General features: G+C 44.5%; 1 protein-coding gene and 1 pseudogene across 46 annotated transcripts in view; one reads left to right on the top strand and one right to left on the bottom strand.

Annotated features, from left to right (window-relative positions):
- KDM2B (lysine demethylase 2B) overlaps positions 1 to 14,065 on the bottom strand; it is a 145,830-nt gene that overhangs the window by 43,877 nt on the left and 87,888 nt on the right. The gene's annotated exons all lie outside the window — the stretch shown is intronic.
- On the top strand, positions 7,357 to 7,566 carry LOC146396556 (DNA-directed RNA polymerases I, II, and III subunit RPABC4 pseudogene; annotated as a pseudogene).

The raw sequence follows: 14,065 nt of genomic DNA, 5'->3' as shown, positions 1-14,065 counted from the left end.
CCATGAGCTATAGGTATGGCCCTAAAAAGAGGAGGGGAAAAAAAGGCCCATCTCCAGCAGGCCACTTTGCCTCTACAAGCCCCTGGGATCTCTTCAAATCCTTGCGTTTACCATGACACTCAAAACAGACAAAATGTGATAAAACCAATCTGTCACCATTTGAAGCAGTCATTAAACCAACACCTTTCTTTGAAAATGGTGATTTAAAGGGGAAGAACTAAGCACGTGTGCTGCCTTTTCAGGAGGAAGTGTGTTTAAGGGTAGCCCCAGTAGATGAGGGAAGAATACCAGCTAACTCACATGGGAGGGCTCATAATACTACAAAGCTTCATTTTCATCTCCTGATAAACTGTTATAAAGAATGATAATGGTATAAATGGTGTTGAAACCATCAGTGAATGGTAGAGGGAAGCAGAGGCCCCTCTATATTACTCTCTGGAGCAAAGAGGGATGAACATAGCTGAGTGGAGGGAATCATCAAGCACCGTCACCTTAATCCACTACCCACGCCTTTAGATCTAATGTCCAATGTACAGAAATTACGAGAGATGAAGAGAAAGCTAAATGGCACCTCAAGGAAGCAATCAGACAAATGCATAAAGTGAGGTTTTTTTCAGGACCTGTTTCCATCTTCCCTACAATCAATATCCTGAGAAAGGTCAAGATGAAAAGAGAGAATGAAGAACAGATGCAATGTGTACTCCTGGATTGGATCCTGCTTTGGACAAAACGGCTGTACAAGATCATTTATATGACCCAGCATTAGGGAGCAGTGAGGAATTGTAAATTTTACTGTGTGTAATAATGTTATTTTGGGTATAGAGAAAAATATTCTTTTTCAGAGATGTAAACCTAAGTATTTAGGAGTGGAATGTCATGTCTATAATTCTCTGAAGAATACTTCAGTACAAAAAATAAAGTTTGTTAAAAAGAAATAACACCATTAGGATGGCTACTATCAAAAAACAAAAAACCAGAGAACAAATGTCAGCAAGGATGTGGAGAAACTGGAACCCTTGTGTACTGTTGATGTGTTTCCATACTAAGGAAAACAGTATGGCAGCTCTGCAAAAAAATTAAACATACAATTACTCTATGATCTGGCAATTCCATTTTTGGGTATGTACTCAAATGAATTGAAAATAAGGACTTAAGATGTTTACACACCCATGTTCACAGCAGCATTATTTCTAATAGTCAAGGGTGGAAACCACCCAAGTGTCCATCAACAAATAAATGGATAAACAAAATGTGGTGTATATACAATGGAATACAATTTAGCTCTGAAAAAGGAGATTCTGGCAGAAGTGACAGCATGGGGGAGCCTTGAGGACATTATGTGAAGTGAAATGAGCCAGTGACAAAAAGACAAATACTGTATGATTCCACTTACAGGAAGTACCTAGAAGAGGCAAATTCATAGAGACAGAAAGTAGAGGGATGGTTTGACAAGGGCTGAGAGAAGGAGGGATGAAGAATAGGTGCTTAAGGGATTTAGTGTTCCAGTTTCAGATGGTGCCAAGTTCTGGAGCTGAATGATAGCGATGGTTGTACAACACTGAATGTGCTCAATGCCACTGAATGGAACACCTAAAAATGGCTAAGAGTGGGAGTTCCCGTTGTGGCGCAGTGGTTAACGAATCTGACTAGGAACCAGGGAGGTTGCAGGTTCGATCCCTGGCCTCGCTCAGTGGGTTAAGGATCCGGCGTTGCTATGGCTGTGGCATAGGCTGGCAGCTATAGCTCTGATTGGACCCCTAGCCTGGGAACCTCCATATGCCAAGGGAGCAGCCCTAGAAAAGGCAAAAAGACCAAAAAAAAAAAAGGGCTAAGAGTCAACTTTACATTATGTATCTTCCCCCACAATTTAAAAAACATGATAAAAAATAGGAGTTCCAGTCGTGGCGCAGTGGTTAACGAATCTGACTAGGAACCATGAGGTTGCGGGTTCAGTCCCTGCCCTTGCTCAGTGGGTTAACGATCCGGCGTTGCCGTGAGCTGTGGTGTAGGTTGCAGACGCGGCTCGGATCCCACGTTGCTGTGGCTCTGGCGTAGGCCAGTGGCTACAGCTCCGATTCCACCCCTAGCCTGGGAACCTCCATATGCCGCGGGAGCGGCCCAAGAAATAGCAACAACAACAAAAAAAACAAAGGACAAAAGAAAAAAAAAAATTAAAAAAAAAAATAAAAAACATGATAAAAAATAAAAGCATAGACCTAGAAATGGTCATACTAAGTCAAAGACAAATATCACATGCGATCACTTATATGTGGAATTGAAAAAAATGATACAAATGAGCTTATTTACAAAACAGAAACACACCCACAGACATAGAAAATAAACTTATTGTTAACAAAAGGAGAAAGGAGGCGGGAGAGATAAATTGAGTTTGTGCAAGTAGAGATATTCATACTAATTAAAGTAAGTCAGAAAGACAGACAAATACCATATGAAAGCTCATATATGTGGAATCTAAAATATGGCACAAATAAACCTATTTACAAAACAGAAACAGACTCACAGACATAGAGAACAGATCTGTGGTTGCCAAAGGGGGAGGGGGAGTTTGGGGTTAGTAGATGCAAACTATTTCATTTAGAATGGATAAGGTCCTACTGTACAGCACAGGGGACTATATCCAGTCTCTTGGGATAGACCATGATGGAAGATAATATAAGAAAAGGAATGTATATGTATGTATGACTGGATCACTTTCCTATACAGTAGAAATTGACACATTATAAATCAACTATACTGTAATAAAAAAAAATTTTTTAAGCCTGGGGTTAGCAGATATAAACTGCTATATATAAAATGATAAATAATAAGTTCCTTCTGTATAGTACAGAGAGCTATAGTCAATATCCTATAGTACCTATAATGGAAAAGAATATGAAAAAGAATATATATTTATATAACTGAATCACTTTGCTGAATACCAGAAACTAATACAACATTGTAAATCAACTATACTTCAATTAAAAAATAATAATAAAGAGGAGTTCCCACCATGGCACAGTGGAAATGAATCCCACTAGGAACCATGCGGTTGCGGATTTGATCCCTGACCTCGCTTAGCGGATTAAGGATCTGGAGTTGCGGTGAGCTGTGGTGTAGATCACAGAAGCGGCTCGGATTTGGCATTTCTATGGCTGTGGCGTAGGCCGGCAGCTGTAGCTCGGATTAGACCCCTAGCCTGGAAGCTCCATATGCCACAGGTGCGGCTCTAAAGAACAAAAAAACAAAAAACAAAAAAACAAAAATAAATAATAATAATAATAAACAAATAAAAAGAAATCAAAGAAGCACCACCTTCCCCCAGAAGAATCAATCAATTGGGAACACTCAAGCCAACCAGCTTCCCCCCAAGGTAGGCCCCAATCCACTCCCCTCCTGCCTCATCTCATAAATGTTAACTAAGAAATGAATCTAGGAGTTCCCGTCGTGGCGCAGTGGTTAACGAATCCGACTAGGAACCATGAGGTTGCGGGTTCGATCCCTGGCCTTGCTCAGTGGGTTAAGGTTCCGGCGTTGCCGTGAACTGTGGTGTAGGTCGCAGACGTGGCTCGGATCCCACGTTGCTGTGGCTCTGGCGTAGGCTGGTGTCAACAGCTCCGATTAGACCCCTAGCCTGGGAATCTCCATATGCCGCAGGAGCGGCCCAACAAATGGCAAAAAGACAAAAAAAAAAAAAAAAAAAAAAAAAAAAGAAATGAATCTACATAACCAAAAATATATACCATTTTTATAGGTGAGATTATCTCTGAACTCCCGCAAAGGGCTTTGCTGCTTCAGTCATTTACATTCACTGGTGGAGAAGTTCAGTGGTTTAGAGTGGGATTTACTGTAGATTTCATACCCCACCTACTTGCTTTGTATCGAATAAAGGTTTCCTGTGTCCCAACAAAAATACTTCCCTTTCCCACTTTTATAATAAACAGCAAACTTTTTTTTTGCTTTTTAAGGCCACACTCGCAGCATATGCAAGTTCCCCAGGCTAGGGGTTGAATCAGAGCTGTAGCTGCCAGCCTACACCAAAGCCACAGCAACACCAGATCCAAGCTGCATCTGCCACCTACACCACAGCTCACAGCAATGCCAGATCCTTAACCCACTGAGCAAGGCCAGGGATCAAACCTGCGTCCTCATGGATTACTAGTCAGGTTCCTTACTGCTGAGCCACAATAGGAACTCCCACAAATGGCAAACTTAAATAATGCAAATGTTTTACCCATATGCACTTAATTGTGCCCCTTTTACTCTAGATGACCTAAATTTGGGGAGCAGATTAGCTGACGACAATTATTTTGTTGCACACACATCCATCATCCTAACGAAGTCAAATTAGACAGAGCCGGTGGGGGCGTGGGGGGGTGGGTAGGGCTGAGGAGAGAGAACGACCTATTCCCAATGTCAATAATCAAGTATCCTCCTTCAAAATAGGAGATACACACTGGCATTTGACAAAAAGGCAAGTCTGAAGCCTAGGCCTTTGTTCCAGAAATAACACTGTGATAATGGCAAGCAATCACTTACAGTGCCTGCCTGCTTTCTAATTACTCCACCAAAGGCAGGAGCCCTCAATATCTCAATTGCTTTCCAAGAATTTGTCTTTGGCATTATTAACACAGACGGCCAAGCAGGTTATCAGACTAAGAAAGAAATCCTGGGCTGTAGACTTTAATTACGGGTTATTTCAGCTGAACACTGTCTTAAAGTTTCAATAAACTGGTTCTAAAATGATACAGACGATGGCTGAAAAATTCCAGGTGAGAGAAAAAACCTCTGCAAGGCCAGGGAGATAAAGGGAGATGCCTAAATGTTGGAACAAAAGGGAATACCAAGAGCCCTCCTTAGTGCTTTTCTCTTTAGTGTTCTTTTTATCAGTTGGCTGGGACTGGGACTGGGACATATAAACTAAAGTAAGGAAGAGAATCTAATTCTCACTAAGAAGAGGTCTCCGAGACACTTGGAAAACAGATGAAAGAACAAAGATGCTGAAGCTGACTGCATCTTCTAGAAGCTTTAGGGAAATCTTGTCATCAAGGTCATTCACTTGGAGTTCCCACTGTGGTTCAGAGGGTTACATGACTCAGAGGGTTATGAATCTGACTAGTGTCCATGAGGATGTGGGTTTGATCCCTGGCCTTGCTCAGTGTGTTAAGGATCCGGCATTGCTGTGGCTGTGGTGTAGGTTGCAGATGCAGCTCAGATCTGGCTTTGCTGATAGCTATGGCATCATAGGCCAGGAGCTGCAGTTCCGATTTGATCCCAGCCTGGGAACTTCCATGTGCCACGGGTATAGCCCTTAAACAAAAAAAAAAAGTTCATCCATTCAACATTTCCTTGGCCCTTGCTCTCCAGGAGCAATCCTGCATGACAGAATACAAAAATGGGTAAGGAAAAAAATTAATAAGGTGAACTCCAGTCTGTAGAAGCTATTGGAAGCTCAAGACATATCTGCAACAAAATGTGGAGTAGACTGTGAATACCCAGCAGGTGGACAAATGGGGGAAGCCTACTTGTCAAGGATCTTGGCAGGAAATGGACAGCATCTTGGCACCCTCACACTAGGTCACAGAGAGGAGTTGGACAGAGGCTCAGTTTACAGAGTGGAACAGGATGAAGAGAAGCCAACGAGGCATGGTGATGCACCCCAACCCTAACAACAGTGATGAGCCATGACCTCCCTTTGGCCAATTAACTAAGGGAGGGAGATGTTACCAGAAAACCAGGGAGAAAAGCTAGAAGGGGCCAAGACATAGGGGTTGTGGGCCCCAAAGGAAGGCAACAGCCAACCTGCAATGATCCCATGAGGAAGAAGAAGCTGGGGGATAAACACCTCAGCCTCTCTCTTCCGTCTTCCCATCTCCTGCTGGTACCTCCCTCTACCCATTGGCTGAGCCCAACCGGAAACCAGAGAGGCAAGGAATCTCTTTGAAAGCAGCTCCGACACAGGTTGGAAAAGGCTGCAGAGAATCCACAGACACAGCTAGAAGATATCCCAGCTCAAGGGTCTTTCTGGGAAAGAAGGAATTACGTTGGAAGATTTGATATACATACATACAATGGAATACTACTCAGCCATAAAAAAGGACAAAATGATGCCATTTTGTAGCAACATGGATGCAACTAGAGAGTCTCACACTAAGTGAGGTAAGAAAGAGAAAGAAATACTATATGTGGAATCTAAAATTTGGCCCAAATGAACCTATCTACAGAACAGAAATAGACCATGGACAGGGAGAGAAGACTTTTGGTTGCTGGGGGGCGGGGGGTGGGGGGAGTGGAATGGAGAAGGAATTTCAGGTTAGCAGATGCAAACTATTACATTGAGAATGGGTAAGCAGTGAGGTCCTACTGTACTGCACAGGGAACCATGTCCAACCTCTTGGGATAGAACATGATGGAAGATGTACATATACATGTGTGACTGGGTCACTATGCTGTACAACAGAGATTGACACAACACTGAGAATCAACTATACTCTAATAAAAAATAAATAAAAATAAAAAATAAAAAAAATCAGCAACACAGATGCAACTAGAGAGTCTCATACTAAATAAAGTCAGAAAAAGAAAGACAAACACCATACGATATCACCTATATGTAGAATCTAAAATATGGCACAGGGAGTTCCCGTCGTGGCGCAGTGGTTAACGAATCCGACTAGGAACCATGAGGTTGCGGGTTCGGTCCCTGCCCCTTGCTCAGTGGGTTAACGATCTGGCGTTGCCGTGAGCTGTGGTGTAGGTCGCAGACGCAGCTCAGATCTGGCGTTGCTGTGGCTCCGGCGTAGGCCGGTGGCTACAGCTCCGATTCAACCCCTAGCCTGGGAACCTCCATATGCCGCAGGAGCGGCCCAAGAAATAGCAACAACAACAACAACAAAAAGACAAAAGACAAAAAATAAAATAAAATAAAATAAAATATGGCACAGATGAACCTATTTACAGAACAGAAACAGACTCACAGACATGGAGAGCAGACTTGTGGTTGCCAAGAGGGAGGGGGATGGATGGGGAGTTTGGGGTTAGTAGATGCAAACTATTACATTTAGAATGGATAAGCAATGAGGTCCTGCTGTACAGCACAGGGAACCATATCCCATCCTTGTGACAGAACATGATGGAGGATAGTGTGAGAACATGATGGAGGATAGTGTGAGGATAGTGTATAAATATATACATAGCTGGGTCACTTTGCTGTAAATTAACTATAATAATTTTAAATCATTCAATAATTTACAATAATAATAATAATAATTTACAAATCATTGTAGGGAATCTGGGAGCTTGGGGACATTTCTCCACATTGCGTGGGGAGGCATTTGGCAATTTGGGATTTGGAGGGACAAAAATGAACACACAGAAGGACATTCAACCCCCAAAACAGCAGCCAATGATATATATCTGTGGAGAATGTCACACAGAAAATGAAATAAAATCAAGGGATCCCATCCAATGCAGAGAATGTGGATACAGAATAATGTACAAGAAAAGAACTAAAAGATGGGTGGGTTTTGATGCTCGATGAAACATGAAATTCAGAGGAATATCTTCATTTGCATTTGGATTTGCTACTGATTTGTACAGCTTTTGACTTGTGTACTTTATGAATATAGCTATGTATATGATTTCATTTTAAAAACCATACTGTACTTAGTAGTTTATATAAAGGTATTTTGGGTTCAAAACACAAATCATTGTAAATCAACTATAATAATTTTTAACTAATTTTTTAAAAATTTTTAAATGAAATGAACTTTCCTTTTAAAAAAAAAAGGAAGAAGAAATTAGGTTGGGCCTTGAGATGGAAAATCCCTGGGTGGGAACATAAGATGTTCCCAGAAGCATTCCCAGAAGGAGGACAGTATGAGCTAAGACCAACCACAATGGGCACAAAAATGGAAGGGAGGGGGTAACTGGGTTCCCCCGTGACGTAGAGAAGATGAGCAGACATCACAAGATTCGAGGACAGGGCTATAACTGGGGACATGGGCACTCAAGGCTAGGTCAAGGATTTGGGAGCTGATGTTAAAGAAAACGGAAAGTCGCTCAAGGTGCGAGGAATTTATAGGCTCAGCTATGTGTGTCATATAACACAACCCCTTCCCTGCAGCACCGCAGAATGTGACCGTATTCAGACCCAGGGTCTTGACAGAGAGGATCAAGTTGAAATGAGGTCATTAGAGCCCTAATCCCATATGACTTGTGTCCTTATAAAAAAAGGAAATTTGGACATAGGCACACGCAGGAGGAAGACAACCTGAAAACACAGAGAGAGGATGCTAAAACTCTCACCTGCAAAAAGCCAGCAGGTTAGGATACCATTCTGTCCTGCCTGAATCTCATGTGTGGTGACTTTAGAAACTGCCACTTTCTGGCTTCAGTTCATGCCGCTAAAAGGGGGGGGGGGGCGCTCTGATGGGATCCTTGTCACACGGTTCAGACATAACTTTGGAATCAGAGGTCACTTAAACCAGTCAGAGATCTAGGCCTCAGTTTGTGAGAAACTGATAGCCCTTGACCAACACCAATTTTCTTCCAACTCGATTTTTCTGTTATTGATATTAGAGATAACATTACCACAATGAGCAGACCTTCCTTGGTGGGTATTTATTGATCAGGAGTTTGTACTGCCCGCACTCCTGGGAACCCAGTGGCCTCCAAACTCCACAAATGACTTAGCTGTCACTTGGGAATTCCAAACCAGGGTCCCGGACTGCCTTTCACTTGCCTCCCTGCCCCCATCCTCCCCACCTCTCCAGCTCCAGGCCATGAGGCTCCCCCCACGCCCCATCCCATCTCACATTCTGGTTCCCCGAAATTGCTCTGCCACCATGCTCTTGTGAGGCCTTTTCCAGCGCATTCCAAAGCAACCGTGACCCTACTACTTGCAGGCCTAGGACTCCCCCCAACCCCCATGCTGGATCCTTAACCCACTGCACTGGATTAGGGATCAAACCTGCACCTCCACAACAATTTGAGCCACTGCAGTCAGATTCTTAACCCACTGTGCCACAGCAGAACTCCAGGAGGCTAAAAAATATGTTCCGCAGGTAAAGCTGATGCCACCAGCCTGAGGACTGTTCCTCATTAGGCCACACTGTCTTTCTAGGAAATGATCTGGCCCTGAGCAGCCCACAGTAAATGGCAGTCATTACCCTCCTCCTCAACTGTACATCATCAACTTAATTACTCAGGGGTGACAGGAACTGAGAGCAGGGCAGAGTGGGAACAGGAAGTATGTGGGGGCCTCTTTTACTGAACTAATGTGCCCATCCTTCAGGGAAAGCCTGCATGTCACACCCCGGGGGACCCCAGACTTATCAGGCCTCCTAGATCTAAATGACCAAGTGCAGAGGAAGGGGAAGAACGGAAGGTGACAAGACATCAGGCATGTGTGTGTGTGTAGCTTCCTCCTATGGTTCCTGCAACATCCCCTGGAAGGAGCCGATCCACTAACTGCTGAAGTGGGCCGTCCCCACATCCCCGTCGGGGTCCCCATTGGTACACACCCCAGCCTCTCTGCTCCTCAACTCCAGTAAAACTGCCAAGAATTAAAACTCAAGAGGCAGCCTGGTTTGGCCCCTTAGAGATGATGGATTAAGAAACAAATGCATCAACACGCTCGCTTTCCAGAGAACGCCGTGGCTCATCTCACCTCCTTCCTCGGTTTCCTTCTTGGTGACCGAGGCGGCAGGCTGACCGGGTAGAAGTGTCTGGCTGTGGGCAGAAGGTCAACTTGCTAATAAGGCTGAGGTCAGAAGTCGGACCTCAAAGAAGTTCAGTTCCCTCAGCTTGGTTCTAAGGTCACAGACAGCACCCCCGCACACACCCCAAATCCTGCCACTTGATCATAAAAGGAAGTGGCCAGAGTGCAGACAGATCAAAACACATCCATCACCACTGGTGAAAACAGCCAATCGGGTGAATGCTGACGGATGGTGATTCAGGAGCATCTTTGATTTGAAAGATACCACATCAGAAATGACCTCATGGCACCTAATCAGTTCCAGAGAGGGACTTTGTACTCCAGGAGGCAAGGTGGGAGATCAAAGCATTTCTTGCTAATCATCATTTAACGTTAATTACTTAAGTAACCTGAGCCAGACCCAGCCCTGCTCCCTACCTCGCATCCTGACAGCCTCAATGAGCACCCTTGATCTTTCAACCCAACCTGCATCAAACTGGGAGGAAGCTGACTGCAAACCTGGGAATCCAGAGACCCTGGGCGGCCCAGGCAGTCAGTCGTTTACTCACTTCTTCCTTTCCTGTTAACTTTTTAACCCCACCAGCCAGGAAATGCATAAATTCGACTGGGCAGCTGGCCTCTCCTGCCGCTCCTCTCACTGCCCTCCCCGCACACTGCCCCCCACCCCCACCAGTTTCTCTGAGTTCCTCAAGGCAAGGGCCAAATCTTAGGTTCACAGACTGTGTAGCCGCAGGTTTACCAGCCTACCTCTCTGAGCCTCCAGTTTCAACTGCGTCATGAGATAATCCTATCGCCCTCCCAGCCTTGTTGTAAGAATTAAATAAGACCTAAAAACTACTGCAGGCATGGAGGAGGACTATCCAGGGGGTTGGGGGCATACTGGCAATAACTGACTTCTAAAATTGAGTGGGAGGAGTTCCCATTGTGGCGCAGAGGTTAACGAATCCGACTAGGAACCATGAGGTTGTGGGTTCGATCCCTGGCCTCACTCAGTGAGTTGGTGATCCAGTGTTGCTGTGAGCTGTGGTGTAGGTCGCAGACGCAGCTAGGATCCTGCATTGCTGTGGCTGTGGCGTAGGCCAGTGGCTGCAGCTCCGATTAGACCCCTAGCCTGGGAACCTCCATATGCTGCAGAAGGGGCCCTAGAAAAGGCAAAAAGACAAATAAATAAATAAATAAATAAAACTGAGTGGGAGGGTCATGATATTCATTATTTTATTATTTCGTCCTTTTTGTGGCTCTGAAATAATTTATAATACATTGGGAGTTTTTTTAATTTTTTATTTTATTTTTTTGTTTTTTAGGGCTGCATCTGCAGCCTGTGGAGATTCCCAGGCTAGGGGTCAAATCGGAGCTGCAGCTGCCATGATGGCCTAAGCCACAGCCATAGCAATTCAGGATCTGAGCCACATCTGTGACCTACACCATAGCTCCTGGCAACACTGGATCCTTAACCCACTGAGTGAGGCCAGGGATTGAACTTGCATCCTCATGGATACTAGTAGGATTTGTTTCTGCTGAGCCATGACGGAGGCAGGTTCTTAAAGAGGTTAAAATGAGATGGTTAGGGTGGGTCTGATTTCAGCATGACTGGAGTCCTTATAAGAAGAGGAGATTAGGATGCACACAAAGGGGAGACACACAGAGACAAAAGGCCTACAAGCCAAGGAGAGAGCCCTGAGTACAAAGACGGTCCTGCCAGCTGACACCTGATCTCAGACTTCTGGCCTCCAGAACAGAGAGAAAATTAATTTTCTGTCATTTAAGCCACCCAGTCTGTGGCACTTTGTCAGGGTGACTCTTGCAAACTCATACAATACACTTCAAATAATCTATAGAAAACAAACTAAATAAAGAAAAAGATTTGGAGTTCCTGCTATGGGACAACGGGATCAGCAGTATCTCTGGAGCACTTCGATGCAGGTTTCATTTCTGGGCCAGCACAGTGGACTGAGGACCCAGGGTTGCTGCAGGTGCGGGATAAGTCACAACTACAACTGGGATCAGATCTTTGGCCCCAGGACTCTGTATGCCGCAGGGTGGCCAAAATCAGAGAAAAAGATTGTGCCAGCATGACTCCAGTCAAAAGACAGATAATAGGAGTTCCCATTGTGGCTCAGTGGGTTAAGAACCCAACACAGTGTCCAAAAGGATGCAGGTTCAATCCCTGGCCTCGCTCAGTTGATGAAGGATCCAGCAAGCTGCAGCATACATCACAGGTAAGCTCAGGTGCTATGTTGCTGTGACTGTAGCTTAAGCTGAGAGCTGCAGCTCTAATTCACCCCCTAGCTAGGGAACGTCCATATGCCACAGGTGCAGCAGATACAATATTAAAAAAAAAAAAAAAAAGACAGATAATTGGTATTGGCAAAGACGTGGAGAAACTGGAACACTTATAACTGCTGGCGGGAACAGAAAATGCTTCAGCTACTTTGGGAAACTAGCAGTTCCTCAAAAACCTCAAGACCTCAGAGGTACCATCTGACCTGACAATTGCATGCCTAGGTTTCTACCCAGGAGAAATGGAAACACATGTTCACATTAAAAACCTGTACATGTTGGAGTTCCCATCGTGGTGCAGCGGAAATGAATCCGACTAGGAACCAGGGAGGTTTCAGGTTCGATCCCTGGCCTTGCTCAGGGGCTTAAGGATCTGGCATTGCCGTGAGCTGTGGTGTAGGTCGCAGATGCGGCTCGGATCCTGCACTGCTGTGGCTGTGGCGTAGGCTGGCAGCAACAGCTTCAATTAGACCCCTATCCTGGGAACCTCCATATGCCCACCTGTGCGGCCCTAAAAAGACAAAAAAGACAAACAAAACAAAAAAACCTGTACATGCATGTTGACAGCACCATCATTCACAACAGTCAAAAGGTTGAAACAGCCCAAATATCCACTGACAGAGTAATGGGTAAACAGACTGTGGTCCATTCATACAATGGAATATTACTCAGCCCTGCAGAGGAATGAAGTACTCATAGATACCACACACTGGATGAGACTTAAAACACTGTGCTAAAGGAATGAAGTAAGTCACAGAAGGCCACATACTATGTGATTCTATTTATATGAAATGCCCAGAAGAGACAACTCCATGGAGACAATAAGTTTCCAGGGACTGGCCAGGGCTGGGAAGGGAGAAGAGTACTGACTGACTGTTGGTGGGGTTTCTTTTAGAGGGTATGAAAATGTTCTAAAATTAGATTGTGGTGATGGTTGCACAACTCTGAATATTTTCAATATACTGAAAACATTTAGGAAGTTCCCTTGTGGTGCAGCGGGTTAAGGATCTGGCATTGCCACAGCTGTGGCACAGGCTGCAAATGCAGCACAGGTTCAGCCCCTGGCCTGGGAACTTCCACATGCCGCAGGTGCAGCCAAAAAAAAAAAAATTTAATTGTACAGTTTAAGCGACAGAACTGTATGGTATGTGAGTTCTATTTGTTTTATTATAAGGTGTTTTAAAAAAAGACTGGTCCCCACAAGTGTGGCTAAATGTCAAAGGCTTTTTCCTCCTGCCCACTCTTTCCCAACCAGTCTAAGGGTTGCAATTTCTCCTACCAGGGTTAAAACCAGCCATGGCAAACTTGTATCTAGACCAGTACTTATTAACCAAGCCTCCATGGGAATTTTTAATTTTATTTATTTATTTATTTTTTTTTTTGGCCGAACTTGCTGCATGTAGAAGTTCCTAGGCCAGGGATTGAACCTGTGCCACAGCAGGGACCCAAGCCATAACAGTGACTACACCAGATTCTTAACCCACTGCACCACAAGAGAACTCCCCCACAGGAATCTTAAATAAAGGTTACTCCCCCCAGAAGCTTGTTTCTAGGCTTCAGAGGAAAGGAGACAGAGGTTTGTTTTTTTTTTTTTAAAAAAAAGCAGAGTTCCCGTTGTGGCTCAGTGGTAACAAACCTGACTAGTATCCATGAGGACACAGGTTCAATCCCTGTCCCCGATCAGTGGGTTAAGGATTCAAAGTTGCCATGGGCTATGGTGTAGGTCACAGACATGGCTTGGATCTGACATTGCTGTGGTGTACGCTGGCAGCTCCAGCCCCAAATCGACCACTAGCCTGGGAACTTTCATCTGCCATGGGTGTGGCCCTAAAAAGACAAAAAAATAAATAAATAAATAAAAGAAAAGAAATGCCTAGAAGCCCCTGAGGAGTGGGCTGATGGTCTCAGGCACTAAAAACTGGGCCCAGAGAGCCTCATCTGACCTCTCCATCAATTCTGAGAATAAAGTGAATAGTGGCAAGTTTGTTGTTTTAGAAGCCTAAATTCTACAAATCCTAATCCCTCCCGAGGAGCGGTTCCTCAGCTGGGCGAGAAGCTGGCAGCAAA

Source organism: Sus scrofa, chromosome 14 (assembly GCF_054392235.1).
Source record: "Sus scrofa isolate SSC_HxYL_T2T_F1_AM1 chromosome 14, Sscrofa_HxYL_maternal_Yorkshire_Landrace_v2.0, whole genome shotgun sequence".
NCBI classification, from domain to species: Eukaryota; Metazoa; Chordata; class Mammalia; order Artiodactyla; family Suidae; genus Sus; species Sus scrofa.
The sequence above is the reverse complement of the archived record's forward strand: the minus strand, read 5'-3'. Positions and strand labels throughout refer to the sequence as shown.